The sequence below is a fragment of the Vulpes vulpes genome, chromosome 12 (assembly GCF_048418805.1).
Source record: "Vulpes vulpes isolate BD-2025 chromosome 12, VulVul3, whole genome shotgun sequence".
NCBI classification, from domain to species: domain Eukaryota; kingdom Metazoa; phylum Chordata; class Mammalia; order Carnivora; family Canidae; genus Vulpes; species Vulpes vulpes.
In genome coordinates this window covers 29,577,337-29,604,373 of record NC_132791.1, presented here as the reverse complement: position 1 = coordinate 29,604,373, position 27,037 = coordinate 29,577,337, and the positions used below count along the sequence as shown (strand labels likewise).

Below are 27,037 nucleotides of genomic sequence, written 5' to 3'. Positions count from 1 at the left end.
AAGGTACTTAATGTGAAGGCCGCCTGCCCACACACCGCCGGCAGCCCCCCAGAGACACCCTGCCACCACAGAGTGCCATGGCTGATGTTCAAGGAAGGCCACGGAGTTTCAGTAAAGGGAAATAATGTCTGTGACACTCAGGGTATAAACAAAGGGATATAGAGATCCCAGCAATGTCTGTGTCTCCTGTGGTGCAAATGAAAACTATTTCAGCTGTAAATAAACTTCCCTAAAATGGAAAATATCTGTGTCATCCCATGACTGCTTTGCACAACTGAGGTATTAGTGAGTATGTGCCTTTCACAAGGCATAGGTTAGGACTAATAATTTGTGTTTACACCCCCTCTCTCAAGAGCCTTGACACCACCAACTGAGGTCTTCTAAGTGATTCCCCAAAACACACCTCAGAGCATCACAATATTTTCTTGTATGAATGACCTAAGTAAGATATAATTCAGTCCCCATCTCTTCTTACCAGCTGCAGAAACCAAGTGCCAACTTACAAGGCAGCAAGGGGTGGGGAGAAGCAAAGGCAGAGGACACAGGAGAGGGGCTCAGAGATAAAGATGAAACTATGATTATTTGCAGATTTACATAGAGACAAAGTCCTAATTGGCACAAGGCAAGAAAATCTCCATAAGGGGTGCCTGGGTGGCTCCGTTGGTTAAGTGTCTGCCTTCAGCTCGGGTCATGATCCCAGGGTCCTGGGATTGAGCCCCCATTGGGCTCCCTGCTCAGTGGGGGAGCCTGCTTCTCCCTCTCCCTCTGCCACTCCCCCCTGCTTATGCCTGCTTTCTCTCAAAAATTTTTTTAAAAAGAAAGTCTACATAAAAGCTGAAGTAGAAGAGAAGTTAGCTCTCATGGTCAGAATTCACACATCCACTCACGTATTCAGTTTACCAGTCGTCTAACCTTCAGCAACTCACGTAACTCCTCTACGCTCAGTTTCTGGGTCTATTTATATGGGCAAATGGCAGTGTTCATCTCTTAGGGTTCTGAGGAGGATTCAATAGTTCATCTATGCAAAGAATGGTGGCTGGCAATCAGAAGAGATACTTAAGTGCAATCTACTGTCACAAGGATCACCATTGTTGTTACTGAGCACCTGTTCTGTGCAGTGCACCAACCCATGCACAGTAGCTGGAGCCGGGAAGAAGATGACAAACAAAAACAATAATTGCAGCTGTAGATAAGGGAGAAAAGAAAATAAACAAGTTGCTATGGTACAGGAAATGGTGGTGAGAGGGTCGTCTTAGCTAGAATGCTGGGGAAAATTCTCTCAAGGAATTAATATTTTAGATGAGAAGCCAATTGTTCTAACACTAGGAGGAAACTTATTTCAGGGCTAAGAAACAGTAAGTGGAAGACTTCAGGAGCAGAGAGAAAGGAACGGGGCATGTTTTAAGAACATGTGTCTGGGGCTAAGGAAGCCAAAGGGAGAATGAGAACACTGGGCTAAAGCTAAAGACTCCATCCCAATACTGATGTACCCCAATTAAGTCACATGCCCCTAGGAACTGAGGGGATGACAAATGGGGCTCCCAATCTCTGTCTCCCATCTCTCCATTTTACGTATCTGTGAATGTGACAGCAATATCCATAATACAGGACCGCACTCAGGAGTAATTATTATACTATTAACCTTCTATTTAAGTATCTTAAATAATATACTCCTAAAGGTAAACAGATATTTACAACCATTTTGTGAATATCATATTTCATTCTAATGAGAAGGGGTTAGGAAAAAAACATTTATCTAGCACTTTCTATGCATCAAACACTGGTAATAGATACATTAAAGCATCTCATTCTCACAGCAGCTATAAGAGGAAACTGTCTCCATTTTGCAAGAGAAGATATGAGCTTAACATCAGAGATGTTAAGTACCTTGCCCAAGATGACCCAGCTAATGGCAGAACTTGGATTTGAACCTGTATCTCTCTGGCTCCACCATTCATTCCAGCAACAGCTACTCATTCAATAATAAGCACTTCTCATGACAGGTTTCGTTTACTCAGGTCACATCCGTTTCCCTTTGACATTTGACATTTTACCTTTCTTGTGACCAGGAGCATCGCAGCTGAGAGCTAAGACATCAGCAGAGTCAGCTGGAAAAGGCTGATGCTACGTTCATTTGTTGTAAATAATAAACGATGTCACTAAGAAGATCCATAGGAGCTACTCCATTTGGGACTTCTTTAAGAATAAGCATTTTATGATGAAAAGGGAAGTTTAGAGCTCTTGAACACCTTGCAAATAGAAAACTAATTTGCCTTATCAATTTTGTCCACTGTACTTGATCCTTGGAATAATTTGTGAGCCACTATATCAGCCTCAGTTATATTGTAGTCTTTTATCATATGGATGCAAGATATATTTCTTGCTGTCAAAACTAATCAAAGCATCTAAAGAAACCAAAGCAACCTTATTTACTTCCTCAGAGATCACAGCAAATGTCTTCCTGGGAAATAAATAAATATATATATATATACACACACACACATATATATATATGTTAATTTTTTCTTTGGCTGCACATCAAGGCACTTAAATTAAGAACAATATATCTTCATTTCAAATGTTGGTTGATATCCCTTAAATGTTTGCTTAAAAAAAATAAATTCAAGTCTAAAGCTGGCAAAAATGGGCACTGTATTATTAACAATTTAAATCAAAGTTTAATGCCTTTGTCATCACAAAGACACGGATCCCACATTATAATAACCTTTGGTAAATGAATAGTAAACTAACGGTAGGCTTCCAAGACAGCTAATCCTAAAAGGTATGTTACAGATGAGAGTAGTTAAATATAGCGATTATTGATATATGCTCTCATTCCAATATAGGGGAGGGATAGAGGTTGTTTAATTTTAATGTCCCCAGAGGTTGACTTTGCTCGTAACATTTATAAAATATTGAAAGACAAGAAATGGTACAGATGTGAATTCCGCAGTTGGCTTTTTCCAGTTGCCCTTGAAAGCAGCTGCCATAAATCTTAGATGAAGCCAAATAAGGCTGATGATTCTGATCTTCAATTCATTCTTTTCTATCCTTCAAAAGGTAAATGATCCTGATGGAATTAGAGCTAAGCAGAATGGCTTTCTTCTGTGATGTGCATAGCCAATGATGCGCTCTGCCATCATTAGCAAAGTGGAGCTAGCTCCCTTGTGCGGCTGTGCATGTGCGCTCGAGCTTGAACTGCACGTTGAGTGAAAAAGACACTTAAACACTGAGCTCAGAAACCTTCCATTTCCCTTTCCTGCCGCCTCCCCCCCCCCCCCTTCCTTTCACTTCTCCCTTCTGTGTCAGCTCAGCAGAAAGCCAGTGCGAGCTGAACGTGTGAGCATCAAACACAAAGCTCTGCCACCAATCCCTGGGTTGGTATTTGAAAAAGTCTCAACAAAAGATTTTTTTTTTCTTCAGTCTGACTCTGAAAGGGGGACTATAGAAAAGTTGTAGCAGAAGCAGGATTCCAGGCGGTCGGAGGGTTCCCTGACAAAAAATACTGAGGCCTCTCTGCTAAAACATGGAAATCAGACAAGTCCTCCTCCATCCCTAGGGTAAAAACGCAATGTCATTTTCATAAGTCCCACTCAGTCATACAGAAGACATTGTATCCTGTCATTAGGGATGGCAATAAATGTATTTGTGTGGGCTTGCAACTCTGCTCCAGACCGCGAGGCAAACCCAGTTAAAACAACCACAAAGAGAATCATCTATCTTCATAAATTCAGTTGCAAAGAGAAATTCATCATGTTTACTGTCTTTAAGAAAGGAGCGAGTCTTGTAATAAAATGTTCTCTGGTCCAGATTCCTTGTATTTATAGGCTTCTTTTCTTTCTGCCTTTCACAGAGCACGGCAAATTCTAAACCACGGGCTGTACCTTCATTAACATAACGTAATAAGTAAGTTATATGTCTTGAAATGAAGAACGTGCTTGGAGAGGGTGAGGAAGGGGTGTCCCTCCCTTGGTAAGTGACATCCTCCAAAAGCTTCATTTATAAGAAACTGCAGAGCTGAGCATTTTGAACTAAAATGCGAAAGAGACAAAGAGCCTTTGTGAAGATATACCCCACTCTTTCCTCCTTCCCCACTCCAAAATACGTAGAATTGTGGAGGGGATTTGTTCATTCACTCAGCAAACATTTACTGAGCACTATCCTGCCCCAGCCATTGGGAAAATAAGAATATAAAAAGAATGAAATGACTCAGGAACACTTTTATGTTGTTGCTTTACTTTGAAACATTTTGCTATTGTAGGTACTCATACATTCTCATGATATGAAACTGATCACTTTTCTAAGAGAAGTGACCCAGAAGGGTCATTTTAGGTCCATTGTGGTCTTTTTCTCCCTTCCTCCCTGGGCCACAGAAAAGTGATAGCAAATGTTGTAAGCTAATGTAGGAGCCAGAGAAGTTCAAGGGCTAGAAGAATGTCTCTGAGCCATAGTGGTCTTTGAGCACTTTTACGGCCCATTTGTCAGAAGCATTGAGAAGTGTCCCTTAGCTTTGTCCTTTAAATTGTGTAATTCCATCAATTCCTGCTAGCACCCTAGAAAATTTATATTACCTTTACTTTATTGCCTAACTTTAAATGATTTTCAAGGAGGAGGAGTATTTTTGAACTCCGCTTCTTTCATGTCTATTTTTTTTTTTTTTTTGGTGTCGCAGGCTTCAAATGAGGATATAACTAAGTTTAGAAAGTTAGGAGGACAGAGTAAGGGTTCTAGAGTCCCAACTGCCTGGGTTTGAATTCTATCTCTATCTCTTACTAGCTCTGAGGCTCTGGAAAAGTTGCTTAACCCACGATAACTCACTTTCTTTACCTATAAACAGCAGTGCCAATCCCTACCTCACAAAGTTATGATGAAGATTAAATGAGATAAAACTTGTAAAACACTTGGATACCTAGCATACTGTATACAATAAACCAAAACTGTCATCACAGGTTCATAAATTTAAATTTCCTTCCCAACAGGAGAAGGAAAAAGATCTTGGATTATTTGAAAACATTTAGAAAAATGCATGAATACTGGAAACAATGAGATTAAGAACAAATTTGGCAAGTAACTCTCATTTCATTGTATGAAAGAGCTCATGAATATCATTAACCATAATACTCTTCAGCCAAAGCAGAATACTTTTGCGTGTACACCAGAACATAACCACGTAAACTGGGGACACTCCTGCACAAACCAGTCCAGATGGTCATCCTGCCTATACCAAGGCAATGAGCTTGGGTGTCTAAATTGACTCCTGTCTAGTTAAACAATCATACCCCAAAGGAGACGATGTGTAATCCTCTGGTGCTCTGTCCTCCTACCTATCTCTTTAGCATTTTTATCAATGACCTGGGTAAAGATATAGACAGCATATTAATCAAGTTTACAGATAGCATAGACTGGGACAGAATAGCTAATATGAGAGACGTCAGAATGCAGGTTTAAAATGATCTTTAAACTGGAACATGAAAGCAAAACCAAATCAATAGAATTTTAAAGGAATAAATGCAGAGTCCTACTTTTAGATTCAAAACAATCAATTGCACAAACAGGATGCAGAAAAGGCTTGCAACCTCTTATATGAATAATATTTTTTAAATGCCTAGGGGTTTTGAGCAACCACAAGCTTAATAAGAACATTTAAAAGCCTGTTGAGTGAGACGGTTTATTTGCCCTGTTTTGTACCAGGGAGCTATAATAGAACCAATAGACTAAAAAATAAAAAATCAGCAAAGCAAATCAAGACCCTGTGAAGGTGGCTTATGAGATTCTTGCACTGAGGAGACTAGCCCACATGATCCCTAGGGTCCCTTCCAATACAAAGCTCTAACTAATGTCTGCATCTTGTTTCACACTCCATCCCTCCTGCCATGCATGCCAAACACGCAGACCTACTAACAGTGGCTAAATTTTAGGAGTTCACAAAGACCGAGTACTAGCATCTTTTCTTCTCACTTTAAGGATGTACCCTCCTTCTGGTGGATATCATTCCCTCCTCTTTGTCCCCAAAGCATTTTGTATTTTCTCTACCTCTTAGTGCTTACCACACAGAATGGTAAAGATGTATTCCCTTTCTGGCCATCTACCACCAAGCTGAGAACTCCCCAAAAGGCAGAGCCTGGCTCTTGTGGGTACTTATTTGTTTGAAGAATAAATGGTTGGATAAAGAAACAAATAAATGAACGGATGAACATAAATATATACTCTCCTGTCTTTCCTAGAGGATATTTCTACCATTGCTGTTAGGAAAAAAAAGGCTTTTTCAGAAAAGGAAAGAAAAATGTAGAGTGGACTTAGGCAGACTTCTGCTTAAAATGTCCCCTGAACCTGGTATAATTCAATCTAAGTGTTCTCCTCTATGGAATCAAAAGTTCAATTCTCTCACAAATTACAAACTAATGCAACTATTTCCCCCTCTATATAGAATCTCTTTTACCAAGTGAAACAAACGCATGGTGATAGGAAAGCTAATGTTTCTGTTGTATTGCTTTTTAGAATTTAAAGCAATGATGACCAAACACACACTTCCCTTGGAATATCGGGAAAGGGTCACACATACACCTCCCCAGTGAGTTAGTTATTGTAGTTGTAAAAACCAAACCCTCTGCAACCTACAGTAACACTGATTTAAGGCCCAATTCTCTGAGCATACAATATAAATCCTTCCAGCCAAATGTCCACTGATCTGGAACTAGAATCCACAAGACAATCATCTTCAAAGAATCTTATAGTGCAACTAATGTAATGTAATAAATTTAAAAGACCAGCTTGCTTTTTCCTTCTTCTGCCACAGTGGAAAAAAACAACTGCAATATCACATGAACTGAGAATATTGCAAAATGGAGCTCAATCGGTAATATATGTATTTCTCAAATTCTACTAATTTGGATAACTGAATTTTATTTTTTCTCTTCTCCAGTGGTTTTTCAAGAGTGTTACAAAATTATACAAGTGGCTAAGACACCCATATTTATGGCCCTATAATGTACACAACAATATTGATATCTGATCATATCAACCATGTATAACAGCACAATTTCTTGGTTTTGGTTGCCATAAAGCATCTCAAACTTTTCATATGCCTCACTGACAAATGATTGATTTGATTCCAGCTGCCTAATTTTAACTGACCATCAATGCAGTCGTTTTTCTACCTAATCTTTCTTTCTTTATCCCTTTCTTTCTTCCTTTCTTCCTTTCTTTCCTTCTTTCCTTTTTTAAAAAATTCTGGCCAAGAACAAGAGAAGTGCTTTAATCCTCCACTTAATCTTTAAATAAAATGTTCAGTGATCTCAGGCAAACAATAAGTCATAAAGTAGACACAGTGATTCAGGCAGTAATCTATGGGCACATAGATCATCTTGCAATGGTGCATTAATCATTACACTTAAAGACAGGGCAAAAGGGATGACGTTTTTTCAATCGTGTCTGTTGCAACAGAGCGACATTCAAGTATTTTTAATCTGGGCCATTTCTGGAAAGAGAAATGACTGTATGTTAATCTAGAAACACTTTCAAACCACACCCTGTACAAAATGAAAGCAGTACCAGAAAGGGAGAACCATTCCTGCCTTTTAAAAAAATATTTTTTGAAAAAATGGGTAAGAAAATGATAGGAATCATGTCCCTTTACAAAAAGATTCAATCCTAAAAACAAAAACACTCTATGACAAAACCCAAGGCCAGCCATCTATAAACAATATGATCTTTACCAAGTTACTTAATTTCTCTAGCCCTCAATCTACTTATCCACTAAACATAAATAACCAGATCAACCCCATAGTATGCTAGTGTTACTGGTTATGTATGCAAAGTCCCTAGTAATGTGCACAGCACATACAAAGTACTCAAAATATAATCCCAAATTATTGTTGCTTCAAAAAGCTTTATCTTAAATACACCTTGTGCCTTTGATATGCTTACAAAGGTTTCTGATTCCACAACAGACAACATATACAAGGACAGCTGTAGAACATCAGAAGCCCCTTTCTCTCTGGAAGGATACCTATGTAATAGCCCCTGCTCCCTTCACTAAAGTGCCCTGGTCTTTTCACAATGGAATCTGAGACTGAATGCCAATACCTGGCACCTGCTCCAATCTGATTGACAGCTGTAAGTCTTCTAGTAAACAAAAAGTAACTCCTCCCCACAAAAACTTCAGGAACAGCTGACCCATGCTATGCCAAACAGGTTGTTTGTTCCAAATATCAAAATGTTGTGGGGATCCCTGGGTGGCGCAGTGGTTTAGCGCCTGCCTTTGGCCCAGGGCGCGATCCTGGAGACCCAGGATCGAATCCCACGTCAGGCTCCCGGTGCATGGAGCCTGCTTCTCCCTCTGCCTGTGTCTCTGCCTCTCTCTCTCTCTCTGTGTGTGTGTGTGTGACTATCATAAAAAAAATGTTGTGAATCATGTAGCCAAATCATTAAATGACCAACTTCTTCACATTATATGCAGAAATCCCATAAAAATGTAGACACAGTTTATTGTAAACATTCTATTAAAGATATTGAGATTCTTTTAATAGTTCTTTTTGTGTTACAAAATACTTGGTCACTGATTCTAATGTCACCTTAGATTATGTTAGATGTTTTAAAGTTAGTGAATTCATCAACTGTGGGGCTTTAACCACCATTCTGACTCGAATTACAGCTTCTGGAACAATCCCCAACTCTTTGGTAAAATCAGAAGACCTACATGGGTCCTAATTATATGGAATCATATTGTATCTCCTAGGTCTGACCTAGAATAATTTTGAGTCATCCAAAACTGAAAACTGGCCAGTCATTGACTTACTGAGGCACAAGTCATATTATTTGTAAGTTTCAAAGCATAGGAGGAGTGGGAAACACAGCCATATCCAGGCTTTGGAGGACAATCAGCATTTAGTGGTTGACCAAGAGAAGGCTTAATAGATTCTGAAAATAGTTATCATAGAGAGAAGTGAGAATTGCTGGACTGGGCTAGAGCGAGCAAATAAATGCTTATACTATTGTAATAAAAGAATGGGTGATTCTAGAAAGAAGATCCTACAGTGAAGTGAAATGAAATAATGTATGCAACATGGTTAGCACATACTTGACTCAGAGTGAGTCCTCAGTAAACAACAGTGGTGATGATGATGGTGATGATGATGATGATGATGATGATGATGATACTGTGCCTAACACTATAAGGCTCCAAGGACTTCCAAATATAAGGATTCATTTTACATATTTCTCTGTTCCTAGTATCTAGCTCAGTGGCTGGGAGATAGAAGATACTTAATCATTATCTGTTGAGCTGAACTGAACTGAACAGAGAATTGCCACTGACAAGGAATTAAGAAAGGAGAAAGGCCAGAAAAAAAAAAAAAGTGAAAGAGTTCATGGTTAAAATCAAGGTATGTAAAAAGAAAGCAGAAGAGGAAAATATCAGGCCCCTGTTGAGGAATGTTCTAGATAAACACTGCCCACCAGATAACTAAGCATCCTTCCCCTCCTTTGAGTTTCACAGTCGGCAGTGACCTTAAAACATGACATAAAGCATTGTTAAAAACCTGAATCTCTTTCCTTTTCAAAGTGTGAAACAAAATTTCTTCAAGCAGGATGAGTCTTAGTAGCTAAGTAGAAGTTTGGGGCAGGGGGTACAGGGTGCAGAGGCTGGGCATTCAAGAATGTTCAAAAGAGAATGGCAGTGACAACTAACAAGCAAGGAAAGAAAGGATGCCCTGCCTTAATCAAACCCAGAATAACACTCCCCATCTTTAACAACAGTGATAATCAAGGGACATCTGGGTGGCTAAGTGGTTTAGCACCTGCCTTCAGCCCAGGGTGTGATCCTGGGGTCCCGGGTTCGAGTCCCCCATCGGGCTCCCTGCATGGAGCCTGCTTCTCTTTCTGCCCATGTCTCTTCCTCTCTTTCTGTGTGTCTCTCATGAATAAATAAAAATAAAATCTTAAAAAAGGACAATGACAATCACTAATATTTTTTTAGAGATGACTGTCCCAAGCATATCTCAGCATTCCATTGAGGTAGATGTTATTACCCTCTTTTAAATGAGATAACTAAAGCTTATACTACCTAAATAACTTCTCACACAGCTGGAAAGTAGACTCAAGTCTGCCTAACTTGAGACTAAATCTTAGCCATTACCATAAAGCAGCAATCTGTTATTATTCTGCAACATGGTGTATTCATAAATCCTAATATATGCTTTAATTTCCCCACTGTTTCATAGACATTGCATTTGACCACAAGTTTTTAATATGGGACCATGGACTCCAGAAAGCAGTTGCTTTAAGGTGTCCATGAATTCCCTAAAATCAAAAGTAAAATGGCATAAGTATACATTTTCTGGAGAGAAGGTTATTTATGACCAATAATTTTAGAGAACTGCTTTTTAATATATTTTTGTGTTTCTTCAAATTTTTTTATCCAAATGTAATTAATATATGTGTCATAGTAGTTTCAGGTATATAGTGTAGTGATTCAACATTTCTATACTTTACTCAGTGCTCATCACAGTAAGTGTACTCTTATTATCTATTTCACAAATCCCCCCCGCCCCAGTTCCCCTCTGGCAACCACCAATTTGTTCTCTGTATTTAAAAGTCTGGGTTTTTGTTTGTCTCTGTTTTTCCCTTTGTTTGCTCATTTGCTTTGTTTCTTAAATTCCACATATGAGTGAAATCATATGGTGACAGCAATTCTTAAAGGGTTTGGGGTGCAAAAATATCCTAAGAACCACTGCAATAGACAACCCATTCAAGAACAAAGGAGGTTTATTCCCTATCATTCTGTTAAGATAGTAACTCTTTGGAAATAAGTAAGGTTAGATAAACACTAAGGAGGTATAGACAACAGATCAAAATAAATTTAAATCTGTTACCACAGTCTTTATATTCCTGAACTTAAAAGTTCAGGAAATAATGAGAAAGAGAAAGAAAGAAAACAAAGGTTAAAAAGGTTGTTGTTGTTTTTTTTCAAAGAAAAAGAGGTGCTATTCAAGGAAAGCCAACTTTGTTTGCTATTCTTAAATTATTGTGAATATTCTAAGGAAAAGAAAGAAACAGTTCCACTTGCTCATTTCCAAGTCCATTCCCATTTATGCTAAGAACTGTTTAACCACTAGACACAGTTAATAAAGATGAGGAATGTTCTAGATAAGCACTGCACCAATAGCTTGAATCCCATCTCTCAGCACAGAGCCAAAAAGGACTCAGCTCACAGTACCTGGTAGACTGCATTGCAGACTCATCACAGAGATCTATGCAGGTTTCTGCTAATGGCATTGATTGTGAGCAATGGAGGGCTGTGGCCAGTGATGGTAACAATCTCCTTCAACACCTCCTCTTGCATCCATGGGATTCAACTACTCTAGTGTCCTAGACATTTTCTTCCTCTCTGGACTTTTTATCATGGCGATGGAATACTTTCCACATTTACCTCTATAGAAAAATTATTTTCTTTTAGGAGAATCAGGAGTTTTCTCTGGAGGCATGTAGTCAGTTGTGTCCTTTTTTTTAACTAAAAAAAAAAAAAGAAGAAGAAGAAGAAGAAGGTTAGGCATAAGCATTTTAGTTCTTATTTTATTCGGGATCAAAAGATCTTTTTCTCTCATTGAAAAAATAAGATAAAGTGGTTTGGCCTTTCCAATCTCATACCAACCCTGAGGTCCTGAGTTCAACCTTTCTCCAAAAAGAAAAATGTCAAGGCTGAAATGCACCCAATTTCACCTAATTTTCTGTGCTTCACTCTTCAAGAAGATGGATTGAGATGGCTCACCTCACAAAATGGGCACAACTTACTTGGGAAAATAAGAAATATAAGACTGGTTTAAGTAAGTGCACCATTCTGAGGCAAGTTTTAGGTGCTCTGTGCAATTCTCATTTTATAGCTCACCAGGGCCGATTGTGTAATTATACAGAGCACCCTTTCTATTGGCAAGACCCATTGATCCTTAAGTGTACGTTTTCTGGCATCCAATAAACTAGGACGATGAGCGAGCAGTGTTTTCTGCTCCTGGAACAGTGAAGGGCTAATTAGTTGCATTTGCAGATTAATGACTTTCAACTAGAAAGGGCGAATGCAAAGGGATAAGCCACAACCACAGTGACAGAATGCAAATAAAAGTATTTATAGGGGCAGGAGGAGGGGTGGGGGCCAGGAAGGACCATCGATTGCTTTTATCCTCTGCACTGTGACACATTCCAATGAGGGAGGGCACCCTGCCAGCCCAACAGCCTTCACTGAAGCTAAGGCATAAACAGAATCTGTTGATAGATACAAGCAAGGCCAAGAGGAGAGACTGAGAGAGAAATTCTCTGCAGAAAGAGCAACAGGGATCAAGAAAGCTCTCCCTCTCCTCGACCCAGCCAGCCTTTGCCTTCTCTTTGTCAGTGCAGCCTTCAATTTCAACTCGCTCTCCTTCTGCCCTGTCTCTCACCCTCATCTATATAAAGGTTGACGTGATAGCTTGCTAGGAAACTTCCCAGCAAGTATACAAAATAACATGCTTAAATTCTCTGTTTATTCTCATTTCCTGAAATAACATTATGCTTCTGAGTTTGTGTGTCTCGTTATTTTTAATCCCATCTCCCACATAAGTACAAAGGCACTATCTTATTCCTTTGACTTATTAGGTTAGTCAAAGCAAAGATCTTCCCTCCACTCATAAAATAAAAGGGAAGTATGAGGTGGGAGTTGCAGCAGGATATAGATCACTTGTTCCCAGACTTAGGATGTCACCAACTAAAAATATTTTAAATAAAATGGGAGAGATGATGTAGGATTTGAAAATTTTATAGCCCCAAGTAACTCACTAAAACAAATATTTATTTACCATAATAATCACTGTATAAAAGAAAGGGTACTTTAAAATCACAAATAAGGAAAGGCAGTCTCAGGAATAAGACAGACCTTTATTTTAAATATATTTAACTTGATAAAAAAAAAATCTCACCACTCATTAAATTTCTCATATGTCCATCTAGTGCTAGAACCAGCCTTCAGACCACAGTATAGAGCCCACTGTTGTTGAACCCTAATTAAATGAGGATTCTCAGGATACTGGACTGGAAATGTAAATGCCATTCATTTGAGCCAGCCTTTCCTCATCCGGACCCCATCTCCAGACAAGGTTATGACCCTCTTATAAATTCTCATTGCAAACTGCACTTTTCATGCATTTGCACCTATCACAACTGTCATAAACATATTTTTGTTTGTTGTCTATTCCTCTCTTAATTCACTCTCTCTCCAAGAACCAACATAATGCTTACCCATAATAAGCACAAAGTAGACATTTTAAAAAACAGATGAACTAAAAATCTCATTCTAGTTTCTATACTGTCATTAACCAGACAGGTGACCTTTAGTAAATGACTTATTCAAGCCATTTCTTGCCTTGGTAAACCGGTTTGGGGATCAAATCAGATTTTCATGGCAAAGAGCTATGTTAACTGCAATACTCTGTGTAGCTACAATTTACCAAAAGGAGTAAGAATCTTCTCTTCAGGTTATACTTCTCCACCTAAACACTTCTGTTACTTGTCTTTTGCATAAGTCTTGTCAGTTGAATTTCTCCCTCTGGTTAAAATATCACACCAATTTAGACCTCAAATTTCTAGAAGAGGGTAAAAAGAACACAAGACTAATCACAATGAGACATCACCTCACACCAGTCAGAATGGCTAGTATCAAAAAGACAAGTATTGGGGTGCCTGGGTGGTTCAGCCAGTTAAGCATCTGCCTTCAGCTCAGGTCATGATCCCTGGGATCAACCCCTAATTGGGCTCCCTGCTCAGCAGAGGAGTCTGCTTCTGCCTCTGCTCCTGCTTGTGTTCTCTTTCTCAAATAAATAAATAAATAAAATCTTTTAAAAAATAATAAAGACAAGTGTTGGTGAGGATGTAGAGAAAAAGGAACTGTCATGACTATTGATGGGAATGTAAATTGGTGCAGCTACTATGGAAAGAAATACAGAGGTTCCTCAAAATATCAAAAATAAAAATTCCATATGATCCAATAATTCCATTTCTGAGTATTTACCCCTCAAAAATAAAAACACTTATTTGAAAATATAAATGTTATATGCTCATTACAGCATTATTTTAAAAAGCCAAGATATGAAGCAACCTGAAATGTCCATCTGTAGATGAATAAAGATGTGATATATATATACACGTATATATGCACACACATATATATGCATATATACACACAATGTATACTATACACACACATATATATATACACACAATGGAATACCACTTTGTCATAAAAAGGAGTGTAATTTTGCCATTTGCAATAACATGGATGGGCCTAAAGGCGAAATAAGTGAAATAAGCCAAAGACAAATATGATGTCAATTATATGTGGAATCTAAAAAAACAAACAGGCAAGCAAAACAGAAACCGACTAATAAATAAGGAGGACAAAATGGTGGTTGCTGTGGTGGGGGTGGTTAGGCAAAATAGATAAAGGGGTTTGAAAGGTACAAGCCTCAGATAAGTCCTCGGGATGAAAAATATTGCACAGGGAATACAATCAATAATATTGTGATAATTTGTATGGTGACAGATGGCAAATATACTTATCATGATGAGCATTTTGTAATGTATAGAATTGTTGAATCACTACATTGTACACCTGAAACTAATATGTCAACTATGCTTCAATTTTTTTTTAAAAAAATTCAAGATTGGATATAAAGCAACCCAGTTTCCAGTTCCTGCAGACCTACACCAAATAGCCATAACAACCTCTTTGGTTCTCAGTTTTTGATCAATAAAACTAAGGACATAGATCAGTCCCAAAGATCTAGCCCATAGGAATGGTTTCATTGGAACAATTATATAGGAAATAAGCACCACTCAGCAAAGATTTTATTCCTTGCCACTTAATAAACATTCCTGAGCATTTTCAATTTGTTAGACACTTCTACATAATGTAACTCACTTTAAATTATTCCAAATAAGACCATTTAGCTATAGAAAAATGTTATTAAAAGAGAATATTATCCCATTCTTCAAACTACATTTGACTGTCTTTCTGGAATGGATACTGTGAGCCATCTAGCAAATCATTTTGCTTTGTTTTGTAACATTTCCTCCGACATTGGTATTCCTTACAAAGACTTTTATTTTTTCTAAACTGATGCTATCCATGACAATAGAAAGTTGAAGTTCTTCAAATTTGATTCAACAAATCTTGACTGAGCGCTAGGAAAGAAAAATTACTCCACATCAGTTAAATAGGCAAGGGAGGTTTTATTTCAAACTATTTCAATAAGATAGAAATTGAACTTAATTCCTCTGAAAGGTGGGAGGATTTTTGAAACTGGGATGGCCTAACAGAAAAATGCTAGAGATTTTGGTGTGGTCCACTGATTAGGCCACCTGTGTTTCCTAATTGTTGATCATCAGTGTTCAGTTCCTATCCTCCCACAGACCTGGGGTGATAGGGGCTTTATCTTTCCTGATAATTACATTTCAAAGGGATAGCTCCCAGGTCCTTGAGAAAGACATTCCTGGATTGCAGAAGATTATCTCAAGAGGACAATGAAAGAATTTACACTTGCAACCTTTCTAAAGTAAATGCTCTAAGGAAAGGGAAGTCAGGGGACTATAATCAGAAAGAAATTTATCTAAATTTTAGTTAGGCTGAAAAAATGTGAAGCCTGACTTTGTCAAGCATTCCCAGGGTTAGATAAGATACTTTCTAAGACACATGGTCTTCTGGGGGGAGTTTTCCTTATGTCTCATCGCAAAAATATTCAGTATAGAGACCTGAATATCTGCTCTTCCACACAGAGAAGTAAACTACCTTATCATTTATCTACAAGTAAGTAAACTACATCATCACTCATCTGCATGATCCAAATTCTGAAAAGTGTCTATCTAGTAAGCCAAATGGCTCTCTGCTCCAGTTGGCCAATGGTCTACCTCTGGGTCATTCATCTCTCTGGCAATGTGGTCTTTTTTTTCACAACTGTCTCAAAGCAACAGAGTGTGATGGTAAGGCTGGAGAGAGGATCTCAGGGTTGAATTCAACCAAATTTTTAATCAATAATGATATTTTCTTTTCTTCCTCAAGTATAGGTATAAATCATGTAACTGTTACCCAGTGATATATCCTAACTTCAGGGTTTTCTCCATTCTACTCAAATCCCTCACCATCTATTACTGATCCCCATCCTTTTGAAATATTTGCCCATCAATATTCCATCAAATTTATGAGTAGCATACTGTTGAAGTGTCAGCTTCCTGTGGCGTTTTTATTTCTGTCACTTGCAAATCCAGTTCTCCCTGGTCTCAGACCTCTGAGTCCCCATTCCTTACCCAAGCAGTCTCCTGGCATTTTAAATGCCCCCGTCTCCCTTTCATTACATTTAATCACATGGTAAATTTAAAAGATGAGTCCAGCTAAAGAAGGCTCGTTAACTTTAATGGGTCACTTTTTATATTTGGGTGAAAGGCCTTAAACCCTTGTAAATTAGGCTGGGATTTATAAACCATGACAAACGTGATGACAAATACTGATTTCCTAGTAAATTCCTTCAACACACTATATCCCCATGCATGATGAATTGGTAGTGCTCCTTTCTGTTATTATTTACACAAATGACTTTGGCATTGTCTTGATACGTGGGCAATATACTTAAATCCATGACAGATCTCACAGATTAGGGTAGAGCCGTATATTTCCCTTTTGAGTTTGACTTCCACTTAAAAAAAAAAAATCTGATTGTACTATATACATGCATGCACAGAGAATTAAAAACATACTTTATACCCTGCTTTAAAAAAAAATAAAAGCAGTCCAATTTGAGATAGATTCTGAGTTTCCCACATAACTGCTCAAATTACTGAGACTGTGTGGTTCTATTTCACAAATTATACCTCTGCGGTAAGATTCCTCTTCAAGAAAACTATAGAGATCAATCAGCTCCAGCCATAACACCCTTAATCCCGCTGTTCGACTTTTATAATTTTCTGCCACCGGTGAGTTATTGCTTGACAAGTGTTTAAATATTACACATTGTGAAGTTTAAATAAAGAAATTATTTACACGGGAATATAAAAAAGTATATTACCAATTATATAGTTCCCTGAACACTTAATCATGCAGCCGAGTGGAAAACCCTTCAGGAAATCTGTCCTCTACCATTTCACCATAATAAAGGGTGCCTCAAGAAATACTCATTTAATCTCTGCAGTGCATTTCAAGCACCTAATCTCACTTTGCAGTGCACTCTGCCACTTCTTGTCATCCAAACAAAATGCAGGTAAATGATGGAGAAGCTGAGCTTAGACCCTTAAATATTTACTGGCTAGTCTACTCTTAGTAATACATGCTGTAGTGTTAGACTCAATTTCATCCTCGAGTGGTTGGCAGACAATCTGGACAGGCTTACTGAGAAGTGGAGGATCTTTCCCTGCTCTGCCTTTGAGGAGAAGCCATTCCCTTATCTTAAGTGAATTAGTTTAAAAACTTTCCCCGCTAGTCCAGTGTATCAACAAATCAGTCAGGTCCGCTGCACTGACGGCTCACTTAGCCCAGCTCAGGGAGCTAACGGGAGGAGAGTGGGGCGAGGCTGCCCTCGTGCAGCGAGGGTCCCCTCCGCCCCACCAGGCCCTGACAGATGTGAAGCCCCAGCACACAGCTTTCCCTGTCTCCCAAAGAGAAGTTGATGCAATTGGCTGGAGGGCAAACCAACCCGATGAAGGGGTCATTTTCTTTCACAACGGGGGTCTGAGGCTGTCCTTAAAACAGAACCATTTCTAAGGTCAGGAGGGTCAGAGGCAGAGGGCTCTGACTGCAGGTGGTGGCTGAAGCTTCCCCCACCCCATCTCTGCCGGTTGTCTAGGCTGTTATTATAAGCCAGAAGGAGTTTAAAAGTCCCCGTGAAGTGTGATTCTCATTCTTAAAGGGGAATAAATCTATATATAATAACATGAAAAGATACTGAAAAATGATATTAGGTAAAAAAGAAAATCCCTTTTCTACTTTTAAACTATGTGTGTTATGTACACCTATATGTGTGCATATTTATTTCTATATTTGTATGTCCATATGAGTGTGTTTGTCTACACAAACAAAAACTCTGGATGGGTCCGCTTTCAGCTATTATGAGGGGTTACCTTGAGGAATCGGACTCAGGGAATAAAAAAGAGAAAACCAGGTTTTTCTATGAATTTTTGCACGACTAGAACTTCTGACAACAAACCTATGTTGCCATTATCATTTTTAAGCGTTATTAAGACATGATTCTCCCATTTATTTACTTTGTGATCATACTGGTGACCCTAACTAAGCACTAGGGTTCAGTGGTGCATTATACACAGGAGAGGCAGAGCTGACCCTGCATAAGGACAGCAACCATCCACCAGAGTGGCTGTAGAACGGACTGTAGACATTAACAGGATCCTCCACATGAGATTTTTGAGATCTCGTCTGAATCTTTCCCTGAATGTTCTCCTAGCATTACAAACCCAGCTCTGCACATTTTACGGCTATGAAATTAAATGCGCTTAGAGCTTGATCTTATCCCTCTCTTTTCAAAGCATCTTTTCTCAAATACAATCCATGCTTTACTTGGTATTAGCTTATTTGTGGCTTTGAGGAAATATTTAAATAGTGTTTTGTTGGGGGTTTTAAATGTATTTATGGATAAGAAAAGCAGATTAAATACCCCAGTCCCAATTCTGCTTCCAGCGTATAACCCCTCTAGACTTTAGAAAGGCCTGCCCATTGCTTTTTCTGAAAGCAAAGAAAGGCCCATCATTCCATAATTACTCTCTTGTGCAGATTGGCACAATATCAGAGCTAACACAACGGAGTACATAAAAGACCAGGTTATAACATCTCTGCTGTCGTAAATTGAAATAATAAACTTTGGCAAACACGGAGGACAGCAAATTCAATTTGACAGTCCTCTCAAAGCAGACTAAGAACAACAGAGGGAAGCTGACTAAATAGGATTAGGATCTATTTTATTAAATTATTATATCATTGGATAAGGCAACGTGTAATGTGATTCCCCCAAACCATTAATTCGGCGTTCACAAAATAATGGTAAAAATCAAATTATCATTATGTTCTACATTCAAAAATCACTGATTTTCAAGCTGCAAGGGAGTGTTCCAACTTCCTCCAGCTTCAAGCACTCTTTGTTTAAATAAACACTTGGGTGAAAGTCCACTGTGTGAAACAGATAGATGGGAGCTTACTCTCTTAGACACGTGAGGAAGGGCTGTGTGGTGGGCACAGCCCACCAGGGCTACCTCACAGGACTTTTGTCTTCCCAGCCCCCCTGGAGGATCCTTTGCAGAATTCCTACATCTTTACTATGGAACATCATTTGGAAAAGGACCGATCCAGGCTATCACCTTCATTTAAAAGATACACATGTTAAGTCTTAAGATTTCTAGCTAAAGATAGAGTTAGGGACGGGGGGAAGAAAGAGAAACCACATCCAAGAAAAGATGCCTGTTGGGAAATCAATAGGAAATTCATCTTTTAAAGGCACTAACTGATAATAGTTAACTTTCATTGACCATTTGTTACATGCCAGAAATAGTGCTGAGTGCTTTATGAGTAAGCATTAACACATTTGATTTTTACAAAATTCCCATGAGGCAGATACTGTTATTATCACCATGAAACAGATGAACAAGCTTAGGCTCAACAAAGTTTCCTGCTTAACCTAGAGTCACACAGCTAAGAAGTGGCAGAGATCATTCAAACCCAGGCAACCTGGCTGCAGTGCCTATGCTTATGCTCTTCCAACTTCTGTCCACGCTCCTTGCCACGATTTTTTTCCACATTACTTCACTGATAAAATCGTAGGAAGGCAGCACTTCATTGGCTTTACCACACTCTGGGGACAAAACTATGAATATCTACTGAAACTAACATCCTACACAATACGTATGCAGAGACTGCCAAAGCTGCAATCTCTATTCTAGTCAACCCAGCCATAAGACAGACAACTTCTATTAGAATAAGCTCCTCAAATCCAAATATGTGACCAAATGAGACAGGACTGCAGATACTATGAAAGACAAGAATGAGGCCAGATCAAGCTGAAGAATTTGGGGACAAAACTGGACATGGATAAGTACAAGATGGGAAGAGACAACCAAGGCCCAAGTCACAAATAATCCAGGCAGGCATCAGAGTAGATAGACAAGTTGAGTCAGAAATGAAGTGTCATCATTTGGGGGAAAAAAGGGGGGGTGGGAAATGTTCGTGGAAAGCCTTGGGAGGAGTGTATGTGACTCACAAGGACTCCAAGGCAAGCCTTCCAATGTTCCATTCATCAACACACACCTTAGATGTCTTCTGTATTGGGTACTGGCCTTTACACTTTTTAAATAATGGAGAGAAAGTACATAAAGACCAAAAAGGCAGAGCAAAGCAGACCAGAAAGAGGAGAAAAGTCCTTTGAAGGAAGATTAAAAGATGCAGTGTAATTTTACCTATATGAGATTATAGGAGGGAAAAAAGGCAGAGGGAGGGAGAGATCCCAACTGTACAAATACCCTTGCAAGAGAATGCTGAACTCTTGCCTTCCATTTATACAAAATAATTCACTCATTGGTTCACTGAACAGTTATTTATCAAGCACCTCCTGTGTCCTGGGACACGAATGTGGAAAACACATCTAATTCATAGACTAACGGAGAGTTAGACATGTAAAATAAATTACTGACATTTCAGTGTGAGGGCTACCATCATAATAGAGGCAGGACACACAGAAAAGGGAAGTATAGTGAAAACACTGGTTTGGGGTGGAGGACACAAGGAGAGGGGATAAATGAGCAGAGCCTCGAAGATTAAGAGATTTTTCAGAAATTCAAGAAGATGAAGAACATCGCAGGCAGAGGGAATAGTATGTGCAAAAGCACAAAAATGAGAAACCAAGGAGCACATTCGGGGAACTAGAATTATTATACCAATACAGGAGAATGGGGTATCAGAGAAAAAAAGCAGCAGACAAGCCTGAGCAGGCTAGGGCCAGACAGTGGAGATGCTTTCACGGCAGCTAATAAGCTGAGTTTATAACCAGCTTCTTCCAGTGTCTCGCTGCAAAATTAAAAGGCTTCCAAATCAATTGGAATGGGCCCCCTGGATGCCATTCTCCACTTCGGACACACTGTCCCTACACTGGGAACTTCAGAGCATCCTCACAAGCCAGCAACTGAAGCATAGTGTCTGGGACTGGGACCCCACACTCTCCTTTCCAGTTCTGCACTTGGGTGCATTTTGACACCATATCATTGTTTAAAATGTTCAATATCACCCCTACTAACACTGGGACTTTTTCCATAGGCAAAGGGGAGCCACTGAAGAGTTCCAAGCAAAAATGTCACATGATCAGAATGACATCTTTTAAAAAAAGATCCAAAGTATCCGCGCCCCCCCCCCCCCCGCCTCACCCCCCGCCAGCCCTGGACAAAAAACGAAGCTTCTCTCCATGGAGACATTTAAGAAGACACATAATGTTCTCTAGCTTGTAGGCTGGACAATTTCAATGCTGCTGATCCCATGGATGACTGCATGAAGGGTTTTCATTTTCATTTCATTTGTGAGACTATTGCATTGTCAAACACTGCGGAAACACTGCCTGGGTAAGTCTTCCTCTCACATCTTTAAGAGAGATGAGGAAGGTGGAAGAAGGTGGCTGGGGACTGGCCTCTGAGTGACAACCTCCAACGCATAAGCCATAGAGGCATAAGCGTTGTTGCACGTTGACATTCTTTTCCTGCTGGTGTGCCTGGTAACCCCTGGCAGCAGGTAACCCCTGGTAGCAGCCTCTCCTCCCAAGGCTCTCCATGCTGTTGCTCTTTCTTCATCAGAGACAGCTGCAAGACTGAAGCTTGGTGCTGACTTAACATTTCAGGAGTCATGCAAGCCAACGGGCAGGAACCACCAACAGGGAGGAAAGAATTTCAAGGTCACCCAGCAAAACAGGTGAGTGCTGGAGGATCAGAGTCCACATTTCAGCTCTGAATCTCACCACTTAAGTTATATCTTTCCAAATGCACTACATTTCACCTAATCTCAATCATTTCCAAAAAATATTGTAAAAAAATAAGAACTCAGGTTTTTCTTTTTTAAAAAAAAAATTTGCATTTCCTGGTCAATCACATTACCCTAGTCTTGAATTTCCCCCTGCTCATTTTTTCTCATCTTTCAATTACCTGCTGATCCACTACTGTGCAAGCGTTTTTCTCCTCATTTACTAAGGATACCACTTTCTTTTTTCTTCTTTTTTTTCTCCTAATGTTCACCTAATTAACAGTCAAGCAGCTTTTCATACAAAATCTCTAAGCTTTAACATTTTCCTTTTGATTAGAAGTTTAAAGAAAGAGCTGTTAAGTTTCAAAAATTCTTTTCCCAAGAGTTTTATCTGCTCAACCATCAGACCATCCATCCTGAATTAGGCCAGTGTTGAGTAGCAGGCTTTAAACCTCCCAGAGCCTGGGAGACCTATGGTCCCTGGGATGATCATTGGATGTTTCAGGGGTGGGGTCCTTTAAGGCCATGCCATGGCCATCTGAGCTTGATCACAGGTAACACACTAGAACCATCTTCCGAAAAAGTCCAATTGATTTCATCCCTTTTTATTGTTCTGTCCTCAAGATTTAGAAGAAGCCATGTTTTCAAAATTGTATTAATTCTGTCAATAACCATTTATTGAGCACCTATAGATGCTAGGCACCAAACGAGGTGCTGGAATATTATGGTGAGCAGAAAAAGATGTGGTCCTCCACCTAATGTAGTTTACAGCCTATAACAGTAGTTCTTCACATTGGTTGCAGGTTGGAACCACCCAAGGAGTTTTGACAATTCCCTGTGCCTAGGCAACCCCAGACCAATTAAGTCAAAATTTGCCAAGGTGAGGCCCATACATGAATATGTTGTAAAGGTCTCCAAGTGATCCCAAAGTGTAGCCAAAGTTGACAACAGTCAAATAATCATACAAATAGATGCACAATTATAATATTATTAAATACTGTAAAGAATTAGTCACACTTTACAAGGGCTTCAATGTCTGTCATTCATTTATACGTGTAACCAAGATTTGCTGAGCACCCGCTGTTTGTCAAGAAGCTACAAGGGTCACAGAACTATGGACCATAACCTAAAGAAACACTGGCCATCCCAGTCATCGTTTACGGTAATGGGTCATACATGAGTACAAGGGGATTTCTTGTCATTTCCACCAGCTTCAGTGAGTGAACCCAAGTGACTCACACCAGGCAAGCATCTTGACCACAGGGCACAAGGAAAACCAAGAGCATGACCCTCCTAAAGACTGGCAGAAGAGCTAAGCAATGCCACTCACTTGAAATTCAGTGCTTTGGCAACCATCTGGAGCAGAGGAAAGTGGTAAAATAATCTGGACTGACAAGAGATGTCTGGGAGGAGGAAATAGGAAACCACGTCCACTAGGTCTGTTTGCAGATTTAAAAAGGAAAATAAATTCCATAAGGCTCTAAGCAAGATTGTCTCAGATTTGCCAAAGGATATGTGTAGAGTCCATACATAATGAGTTTCTTTAAATAAACAAACAGCATTCTAGCTTTACAAAAGCTTCTAGATAGAGAGCTTATTTAAAGATAAGAGAAGTGGTGATTCAGCCCCACAACTGCCACCCAGACAGGCCTTCCAGATTTGAATGCCCTCCTGCTCCTACTTGTTTGAAACACTGTCCCTCAAGAGGGTGCAATTTTTTCTTGTTTCATTTTGTGATTTTTTTTATCACTGTATCAGATAGAATTATACCTAAGAAAGCTCTTATTTGTTCATTATATTCCTCTCTGTTGCTTGATCCTTTGTCTGTCTTTAAGCGGAAAACTTGACTTCCTACAGGTCACTACAGTGATCATCTAATTGGCACAAAGCAGTAATGTTCAATATTAAGGATCAATGATATATGGATATATACATACCTTTAATGGGAAATGATTTTTAAAAATCCTTTGCCATCCATTTTTAATTAGGCAACAACGATATCCTACTTGGTTTCTTTAAACATGCACTTAAAAAATGCTTTAAGAAGCAAATGGGCTGAGAATTTGCCATACTTCTTTAGATCCCAAGAAGAGAGTAGCTACAACAGTATTTGATTCCAAAGGGGAAGAGAGCTTCATTTTTAATAAGTACAGAAGATTTGTATTTAATTTAAACAGAGCACAAAATCCACACTGTGAACTTACTGGCTTTATTCTGATGCCACATCATTTGTCTGTCCTGTGAAGGATTAGACTCTAAGTCCGATTTTCCTATGAAGAACTGGCACAAAATAGAACCCAGAAGCTTTGCATGATCATACTGCTAGGCAAGACTCTCCACTCACACAAATCCTCTCTTAATAGAAAATTTAATAAATAAATGTAGAAATGGGGGGAGGACAATAAGATAAATCTGTAAGGTTAAATACCCAAAGCTCATGCTGTAAGATTCTATAGTAAAGGTAGAACCTTTGATGCAGAGCTTCCTAAGAATTAGCCAAGGCCATAAGGTGATACTTGGCAGAGTTTTCTCAGGCTAAGAAAGCCCTATCTGTTCTGCTAAAGAGCTCAGAGACTTCTCCTGCCACATCTCTTAAAATGTCCCTGCCAACCCAATGCCATCCACCATAACATGTACTCAGCTAGACCCTGAGCCAGATTATATCATCCAAAATAGAGTTTTATGAATTATATGTGGTATGGATAACATTTATCACAAATTCCAAGCAAATCTCCCAAACCTTACTTCTAACAGAGTGCTAATCTAATGATTTTAGGATTGTCATAAAAAAGGCTTTGTTCATCAGGCCATGTTTTGTAGAGCAATATCTGAACAATAAATATGGAGTTATTTTAAAACATCGGGCCTAGTTAGGATTTCACAAAAAAAGGTATCTTCAAAGCTGCAAGAAACTGTAAGAAAGCAAACCAATTTAATAGGACAAACTAGAGCTATTACACTAAATCCACAGAAGTTAAACTGCAAATATTATACATAAAATTTTTCTCAGCTTTTCCTCTCTTTTTTTCAGAGGATACAGGTTTCATAATTTGACTTGTGTGTGGCAGATCACCTAACCTTAAATCTAAAGTTCTCCTTTAGCTTTTTTACATATCACGATTTCATTCAGAATACAGGACCAACCTTCCTTAAGACCACTTTATTCAAAGGACAAGAAGGAGCTTACCAGTCAGCCCAAGCACACAGAACTGTTGAAAAACCAAGTCATCAAAATGAGATTGGGTTAGTTTAGGACGCAATGCCATGAAAACAAACATGACTTTAGCTTTTCCTATTTCCCAGTTGTCTTAATATTTGCCTTGCAGGAAAGCAAACAAAAATAAATAAACTTTTAGTGAACTTAATTAAGCAAACCACTACACTGGAAAATTCTGACTCAATGATACTTCCATAAATAATTTTCAGACTAAAACTAAAGCAAAGTAATGTACATTAAGACAGAGGTTGTCTTAATTAAATTTTAAAATAAAGACAGAGTGGGATTTCTACAGAAGTTTGGAGTCAAATATGTCAAGCCTATTTATGCAAAGATATATGTGAAAAATCTTAAAACTAAAAGAATCAAAAGAATTCCAGTCAGCATTTCTCAGGCAGAAGAGGTACACATCACAGAAGCGATAACCCTCATCTCTTGGGATCACTGAGAATACTGCCTTCCTCCAAGTAAATTCCACTTTACCAAATCCTAGGAGGGTCTTATACGGCAATAGCAACCTGCTATAAAGTGATTTTTCACTGAGACAGCTACTTTAGAAAGATCCTATAACACTGACCCTCTCAGCTAGAGAAGTCACCAAGTATAGATGAGGAAGCAGAAAACTTTCCTTTTTTGAGTAGAGTCAAGGTCTAGATATCGGAGTGTCTTAAGATAATAATCAACATATATACTCCAAGCAACTTTGGTCTTCTGAGAAACAGTACCTTAAAAAAAAATAAGAAAGAGAAAATAAATGTGCTTAGGACTTTGTACATGAAAGCAAGAGTAGATACAGCTGAAGAATAACAGCTTCTGCATGTCAGGCATTTTGTCCAATATGCTAGATATCTTCTGTTGGCCTCTCCAGGTGTTATTCACCAGCCTGCTTAGTGACCTAGGAGACTAGCCCATATGCATTGCATCAGTGGGAGCTATACCCTCTAGCTGGATTTGACCAATGGAATTTAAGATCTGGAGCTGGGTGGGAGAAGGCTTGGGGCAGGATACAAAATAATAAGTAGGAACCAAGTCAGAAAGATGGAAAGAGCTGAGAAAGATAAAGATAACAAGTCAGAAAGAGGAACTAAATATGATGCTGAGAGTCTCAAGGGGGCAACAAAGCTAAGGATAAGAAACCCAGGAGGTAGACTTAGATCTCCAAAGGAGCCAAGATAGACAGAAGAACTGCTCAATCCATGCTGCACAAGGGGCAGGGCTCTGTGTGTGGATTCATGTGCCTGAATGCCATCTGATAGTTATATTCTCAAAGCATTGGGGTGAGGTATGTCCATTTTCAATGCAAGGTCTTTATTAGCCTCTGAGAGCTGCTTTATTTTTTTTTAAGATTTTTTTTTTTTTATTCATTTATGAAAGAGAGAGAGAGAGAGAGGCAGAGGCAGAAACAGGCTCCATGTAGGGAGCCCAATGTGGGACTCGATCCTGGAACTCCAGGATTACAATCCGAGCCAAAGGCAGATGCTCGACCACTGAGCCACCCAGGCATCCCTGAGAGCTGCTTTAGTCATGACTTTAGAAGCCTTGTTATAGGCTATAGTTGAAGAGAAGTGTTTCTGTATTTCCAGGTGCAAAGAGAGCACAAGAATAAATGCTTCATGAATCCACTGCAATGCGACACTTCAAATATTTCATTTTAATATGATCTATCTAGAGAAAAGATGAGAGAATTGGTAGGTCATTATGTCCAGAAATATTTAAATGTTTTAAGATGAATGGAGATATAAATCCATACTGTATTCCCTGATTTCTTCCATTCACCCAAAACCGTTATTATTCAAAAGCATTCACCAAAT

At 39.0% G+C, this 27,037-nt stretch overlaps 1 long non-coding RNA gene across 2 annotated transcripts in view; it reads right to left on the bottom strand.

Moving 5' to 3' along the window:
* The window catches only part of LOC112927577 (uncharacterized), a 525,080-nt gene that overhangs the window by 482,596 nt on the left and 15,447 nt on the right, over positions 1-27,037 (bottom strand). Inside the window, exon 2 of one of the 2 annotated variants that reach the window (XR_003236562.2) lies at positions 11,216-11,509. This is a non-coding gene — a long non-coding RNA (uncharacterized lncRNA). The remainder of the gene's footprint in view (positions 1-11,215; positions 11,510-27,037) is intronic. The other variant, XR_011995513.1, reaches the window with a different exon arrangement.